This window comes from Rhinolophus sinicus, linkage group LG07 (assembly GCF_036562045.2).
Source record: "Rhinolophus sinicus isolate RSC01 linkage group LG07, ASM3656204v1, whole genome shotgun sequence".
NCBI classification, from domain to species: Eukaryota; Metazoa; Chordata; class Mammalia; order Chiroptera; family Rhinolophidae; genus Rhinolophus; species Rhinolophus sinicus.
The window spans coordinates 16196901-16204503 of record NC_133757.1 but is presented as its reverse complement, the minus strand read 5'-3'; the positions used below and the strand labels follow the sequence as shown (position 1 = coordinate 16204503).

The 7603-nt window shown below is 41.2% G+C and overlaps 1 pseudogene; it reads left to right on the top strand.

The window, feature by feature from the left end:
• The first annotated feature begins 474 nt into the window (after positions 1-474).
• Positions 475-1276, top strand: LOC109444133 (EP300-interacting inhibitor of differentiation 1; annotated as a pseudogene).
• Positions 1277-7603: the final 6327 nt, after the last annotated feature.

Sequence of the window (7603 nt, the reverse complement as noted above, 5' to 3'; positions counted from 1 at the left end):
GAGCACCCAGAGAAAACCTATACAGACATCTGGAGAATGTGCGAATACCACACAGACAGGGGCCCTGGTGGGAATCAAATTTTTTTTTGGTCAATGTTATAATGAAAGGACATTGAACGAAACAATGTTATTCGAGGACCTGCTATATTTTGACAGGCATGATATACTGCCACATTGCCCCAAAAATAAGACTGAGCCGGACAATTAGCTCTAATGCGTCTTTTGGAACAAAAATTAATATAAGACCCAGTATTATATTATACCCGGTCTTACAGTAAAGTAAGACCCAGCATTATTATATTATATTATATTATATTATATTATATTATATTATATTATATTATATTATATTATATTATATTATATTATATTATATTATATTATATTATATTGTTATATTATATAAGGCCTGGTCTTATGTTATAGCAAAATAAGACTGGATCTTATATTAATTTTTGCTCCAAAAGACGCATTAGAGCTGATTGTCTGGCTAGGGCTTATTTTCGGGGAAACATGGTGATTCTTCTCTTAAATAAGTTCAAGAGTTTATTAAAGAGGTACAATGTTGGAAATGAACGTGCTGTCCCAGCTGTATGAAGAGAGCGACGACCTGCGGATGGATGCGGCTGCCTGGCAAGAGTGACCTTCTGCAGATGGAAGTCGGCAGCAGCGGGCGCCAGGAGCCACCCCGGAACCCCTCCTGCAATGGGGCCCAGCCACAGCTCCAGGATTAAGGCCCAGCCAATGGCGCAGCCAGAAGGGGGATGAGGCCTTGCTAGTCAGCCTGGCCCCCGGAGCAGCACGGCCACATCCGTCACATCGCAGACCCTGGCTTCAGAGTGAGGAGGGTGAGGAATTTGGTGCCTGGGAGGGTGACCGACTACAATTCTCCTATCCGGAAGAGGAGTAACTCCGCTGAGTGGTGCAGGCCACAGAGTATCCGCAGTCCTTGAAGAAGCACAAGATGTTTCTGAGAACACCCAGAGCAAGGGAAATAGCCCTGGATGGCAGTTTTCAGATGCATTGAGAAGACGCCGTCTGATCAGTTGGCTTTTATTGAACAGCTTTTTTTCACTTATGGTTATCAATCGTCTGGCGGACGAACTAGGCTGTGATGAGATGACTGGTAGACAATAGTTATTAATAAATGCAGTTAACAGACGAAGAAACTACTTAAGGAGAGACCCAACATTCCACTGTCTCTTGGGTTTATTCCAAATACTCCCGTGCTAATGACAAACTTGATCTTCAAAAAAACTTTTGTTTTTGTTTTGCAGAATAGAATAGGGCAGTGCCTGCACAGTTGTGAAAAAGGAAGAAAAAATTGTTAAAAAGGATCTTCGTACTGTCAAAACCTGTTTTCAAGAATGTCCTGAAACACGTACAGCTTTGACTTTGATTCTGATTATTTTCTTTGCATTGAGGAAAATTACTTTCCTATTACACTGTATGGGATGGTTTTGCAAGATACTAATTACTTGGGAAAAAAGTAACTAATGTACCTATACAACTTAGGAAAAGAGATGTCTGAGTTATTTGGACTGAAAACCTATTAAGAAACCTTTGAAGATTCCACTTTGTGATATGTCCAAGCCATGGTTATCAAAGGCTAAATTTTTACTGTCTGATAAATTGAGTATTCTTAATGTCCCAGGACGAAAAGCAAACCCAAAAAAGAAATACGTATCTTGTGTGCTATATCTTAAAATGTTTCCAAGAGCATCTGAAATTTTGTTTGTACACGTATCTTGATCATTTATAAAGCTACTATGATCTGTAATTCAAGAAAATTCATTGTCTTGACCATTTTTAAATGTCAAAAATGAAAAAGTCCTTAGCAAATTTTCAAATTTAGACATTAAAATGTATGTGAAAGTACAGAGAAAAACTATTTTTAACATCCTTATATACTAGATAAATTTTCTGTTTTACTTGCTCTCTTTCATTTAACTTTACAGGCAAAAGACTGGTTGAATTTCATTACGTAAGAACTGTTAAGTGAAAATTGTTGAATAAAAGGAAAGCCCTACATTTAAAAATGACTTTATGAACAATTATGCCATCAATCTTTAAAGGTTTTAAATCTGTCCAGAAATCCACCTCAGTATCTGAGGTTTCTCTGTTTCCTCCACTAGTTAAGCTTATTGTTGGTTATCGGTTATGCACCAACATTTGATATAACAAAATTTCTTGTTCTGTGAAGAAAAATAAAGTTTTTTAAAGTTAAATTTATGGGTGATGGAATTATGACTTTTGTTTAGGAAACATTAAGAGGTTCAGCTTATATTTCTGGCCTATTGAGGACAACATAATGGAAGCTGCCATAGCTGACTGGAATGACTGACTATTGGAATATCCCTAAATTGCATTGGTCTTTACCAATATTAATATACCGGGTCTTATATTAATTTTTGCTCCAAAAGACGCATTAGAGCGGATGGTCCGGCTAGGTCTTATTTCCGGGGAAACATGGTATAACCAATTTTGTTTTGTTTTGATTCCCTATTGTGGTTACTTTGAAGGCACTTTACTTCTGTACCTGGTGAGACACACAGAGGCAAATCTGGTGGCATTTCCTGGTGGAATATCCACTCTGATGATGAGCCCAAACTTAATAACAGGCTGTATTCCAGAAGTTCTTGATCTTTTGGGGGACATGACTCTCTTGGGGGGGGGGTCTTATGAAAAAATGTTACAGACCCCTTGTGCCAGAAAATGAATATTCATATTAAAATCAGCATAAAATTTTGGGATATTCTTGCACCCTTTGAAGCTCAATAAATCATGGGCCTAGATTCATTACCTTCAACGAGAACATTCTAAAAACAAAACACACACATGCACTCACACATACACAACACAAGAAATGGTGGTAAGACTAAATTGCCCCTCAGGAGTTATTTTCTTTCTTTTGAATTCTCGGTTGTTGAAGGGTGCCTTGTTGCCTGCTAGTTCCTGTTTCAAGGCTGGCTTTCTCAGTTGTGCTGAAGGGCTGCGAATCTTGTTGCTTTAAATGCAGAGTTTGGGGATTTCCTAGAGCTGCTTTAAAATGTCAGTCCTTGTTTTTCTTTCTGGACGTTGCCCTTTTTGCAAAGGAAGGAAGGGAGGGAGGGAGGAAGGAAGGGAGGAAGGGGAGAGAGAGAAACAGAGAGAGAGAGAGAATGGAAGGAAGGCTGAAGGACAAGATGTGTCCAGGTAACCATATGGAAAAGGAAGGCAGCTGCACATACGTAGTAGTAGGAAGCGGTACTATAGCAGTCTGTAATGTGGCTGGAGCCAGACCTCTTCTCTTCCCTGGGCCTTAGTTTTCCATCTGTATTCTGAGCAAGTTGGCCTCACTAGGCCATTTCCCAGGACCTTCTTCTATCTCAGACCTTCCATGGGGCTAACTTCATTTTTATTATAAATATTTAATAATAAAAAGCAATGTCTCTCTTGGCTTCCTCCTGTTCTCTTCTTATTTTCCACTACTTTTATTTCTTTTTGTCCAAAGTAAATAGAGGTTTGATCGGTTCCCTTCATTAACTACCTTTTCCTCTGCCCGGCTTTGACCTCTGGAGCCTGTCCTCTACCCCTTTCCAGCCTTCGCTGGTTGTGCTTGCTTGGAGATCAGGCTCTCCATCTCAATCCATGATCATCCATTCATCTTATTTTTCAGCATGAAGAGTCCCTTATTTCCACACCAGGCTTCTTGGGCTCTACTGCTTTGTTTGGGAGGCAAACAGCAATTGCGACACAGATAGGAGGAGGGCATAATGGTAGCTCATGTTTGTCCAGGGCTCACTGGAGAATAGAGGATGAATTATGAGAAGTGTGAGGCCTTGCTGAGTACCCAATGTTCCAGAAGAATGCAAATAAAACCCCCAGAGATACAATCAGAGGAGTTCTTCTCTACCTTGACTCTACACAACTAAGTAGACGGAAGGTGTGACAACTAGTGAGCCCTGGAAGGCACGGGGCTGAATGGTCCCGTGATTGCACAATTCAGAGGAGCTGGAGTGTTCACAGGCTGAAAACTCAGGCTCTGTGTCACATTTATGGGCTTTTGGGGAGAAGATGAACTCTCCCCAAGAAGATGAACTGTGCTGGAGTTCCTCAACCCTAACTGAGCTTGTTTCTAAATCCTAACGTAAAAGGAGTGATTTGGTAGGAGAAAGGCAAATGTACCCAAGAAAACCCCTCAAAACTTGAATTGGGGAAGTAAAACCTCATTAGCCTTTCTTGGTACATACTATTTTAAAACGTTGCATTTGCTTCTTTGTGCTATGCTTCACCTTACTCTATGCTCTTTACTCTAGGAAAGAGATTCTTGAAAATGCCCCATCAACAGCTTCTAAACATCATGCAAAGCCTCCCCACCCACCATTCCCCTCCTTCCTCACTTCTGGGACTTTGAAATGGACTCATCTGATAGCTGGAGGCTCTGGGGACGAGAGGTAGCCTTAGATATTTAACTTTTATTCAAGAGACTTGGGTTTGAATGGCAGAAAGAATCTAGCCCAGGCCTGGGTGTCAAAAGGTCTGGACTCCCCCTGGCAACATGTGCAACACCAGGACACTGAGAACTCATTTACATTTTGGCTCTGCTACTAACTAGCTGTGTGGCTTTGGGCAGCTCTGGGTCTCTGATTCTCCATTTGTAAAATGAAGGGTTTGGACTAGTGATTCCCACATTTCCTTTTATCATAAAAGTCCCTTGATTACCAGTGACCTACTTTAGCCTCATTTTCCTCATCTTTAAAGCAGAGAGAGTAATATCTGCTTTTCTACTTCCTATGGAGGGGCCGAAAGTGCTCAGTAAGCCTTAAAACACAACACAAATGTTAGCTGTCATCATCATCATCATTAGACTTCTTTATTCAGTTCTCTTTCTTCAGAGCATGTTTCATGTCTTTTACCATTTGTGTAAAGAGTAACTCAGTGCCTCACAGGAACTCCTAAAAATTCAGTCCTTGGTCTGATGAAACAGGATGTCAGCTCAGGTAAATGAAGTTGTTGTTAATGACAGTAGCATTTGAAAGTTCTTTGGAAGGAAGTGGGCTAAGGCCTCTCTCAGTCCTCAAACGGAGATGGCCTCTTCTGGCCTCAGTGCTTAGTAAAGAACTTGGGTTCTCAAATGCGGGCTTTGCCTAAACAATGAAAAGGCCTTGGAGAGTTCCAGGGACAATAGTAATTTGAGGTGCTTATCTTTTGCCTAGCATCTGTGCATTTCCAAGTAATTTACCCACATTAACTCATTAGCGCTCCCAACCCTACATCAACCTTCTTTGCTTTTACCTTTGGGTTGAAGGGAGGTGATATTCTCTGAGCTTTGAATTCAGAGAAAGCCCTTGGGTTGAGAGTGACAGCCCCTCTGCCCACACTTGGTGGAATTCTCCTCTGCCACTGGTGGCAAACCCTCTCGTCCCACACTACCACCACCACTCTGGTGGTGCCATGTCAGTGCCTTGCCTACCATCACAGGGTGTCAGAACTCCAATGGCTCCTTAAGGACTACCTGCCGTGGCTAACTCCTTTCACAGTGCAAGAAATTGAAGCATTCAGTTGACCCAGAGAGGGGAAGTGAAATGCCCAAAGCAGCAGTTAGTTAGGGACATAATAACTTAAGAGGCAACGACTAGAAACTATCCTCCATCTTCACCCATATACACCCTAACAAACCAAACATTCTTTTCTTTGTATTCCTCTAGGCATCTCAATAGTGCTTAATCCTGAGAGGTATGGGGTGCAGGGAAGACATTATGTATGTCTGTCACACAGCATGGAGTTTCCATTGCCACCTCTGAACAGCTATCTCATCTTGGACAACACTAGTGTCCCTTCTTCTCCTAAACTGGAATGGGTCATTCTTTTTTTTTTTTTTAAACTTTTATTTCTGTAAGTGTGTTTCTCCAGGACCCATCAGCTCCAAGTCAAGTAGTTGTTTCAACCTAGTTGTGGAGGGCGTAGCTCACACTGGCCCATGTGGGTTCAAAATGGCAACCCTGGTGTTACGAGCATTGCGCTCTAACCAACTGAGCTAACCAGCCGCCCCTGGAATGGGTTATTCTTAAGGGAAATGGAAATTGTAATTCCATCATTCTGGGTAGAATGAGTTAAGGCAGGGGTGTCCAAACTGCGGCCCGCAATCCATTTTCTACTGGCCCGCAGAAAATTCAAAAAATATATTTAGTTACTTAAATAAACCAGGTGAGGCAATACGTACTTCACCTCGAGTGAGTGGCCCTGATGTTTGTGTATTTTACCGCATATGGTCCTTGGTAAAAAACGTTGAAAAAAGTTTGGACACCCCTGAGTTAAGGAGAAGGGCTCTCTCCTTTTCTCTCATCCAGCAGCTAAATTAACATAAGCCCGCAGGCACAGGGCTTCAGGAAATAGAAAAGCAATTTGTGAGCAATTATAATGTGAAATGAAAATGTACGTTGTGGCTCAGAAGACTGGGCAGACATTACCTACCATAAGGTAGAATATAATGATACCTTTGGCCAAAAACAAAGCTTAATCAGCTCTGTACTTTTCCCAGAACAGGCATACAATAAATATTTGTGAATTGATTTGGTGGGCAAACATTCTTCTCACTTGGATACTTTTCCATTTTCAAGCTTATTTTTTTAAAAACATTTATTCTATTTTAGTGTTTAGGAAAGGGGCGGGTGGCCAGTGTTCAATACAGCTGGAAGGAATGTTGGTGATAATGGCTGTCATCTATATTTTCCAAAGTAATTTCTAAGTAACATTGATTTTTGGTATCTTGAAAAAAAAGGGGGGTTCTGTATAAATAAGTTGGGGAAATGCTACTTAGCCTCCTACTCTGGTTCCAGAAGATTCTCAAGGCACATTAGCTTATTAAAGAAACTGAGAAGAGTTGGGGGAAAAGCAGTTTTAACTTTGTTAAAACAATTTCCAAATCGATTTGATTATGGAACAGTCTCTCCCATTTTTCTCATGATATCCATTAAAGTTCAACAAAATTCATGTTCTTTAGAAAATACCTTGGGAATTACTGATTGAACCCAATTTCTGAATTTTACTGGTGAAAAAAACAGAGGTCCTGAGAGGGGCTGAACTTCTTACAGGTAATTAGTGGGGGAGCTAGGACTAGAATCCCATTTCCTGACTGCCTGGTCAACGGCACCCAACTAGAGGGGCATTCCCTAAGGTGGGTTCTGGGATGCCAGCCATCATGTGTAGTCCTCAAGAAAATGGTTAAAAAGGATGTGAACATTTTACTTCATAATGGGTTCTTTTGGGGCAATTTGGTAAAAGATAGAGGTTGTTTCAGGCGCTTTAAAAATGGGTAATTGTATCCTACTCTTTTGTTATTGCACAGATCTTAGGGTGCCTGCCCATTGCAGCCTGGATATTCCACAGGTGCTTAATAAATGAGTAAATGAAAGAACCTAGCAGGGGTCAGAGGAGGTTGGAGGCAGGGAGGAAAAAGGAAAGGGTCAGCAACTGAAAAGGAGTGTGAAAAGGAAAAAAGTGGAAAAAGAGAGGGGTGGATGAAAAAAAAGGAACCAGTAGTCACTGATCAGCGGAGAATAGTTGAGCCCTGGCAGAGAAAGGAAAGGAGATAGCAGCTGCAGGTGATTGAAAAACAAAA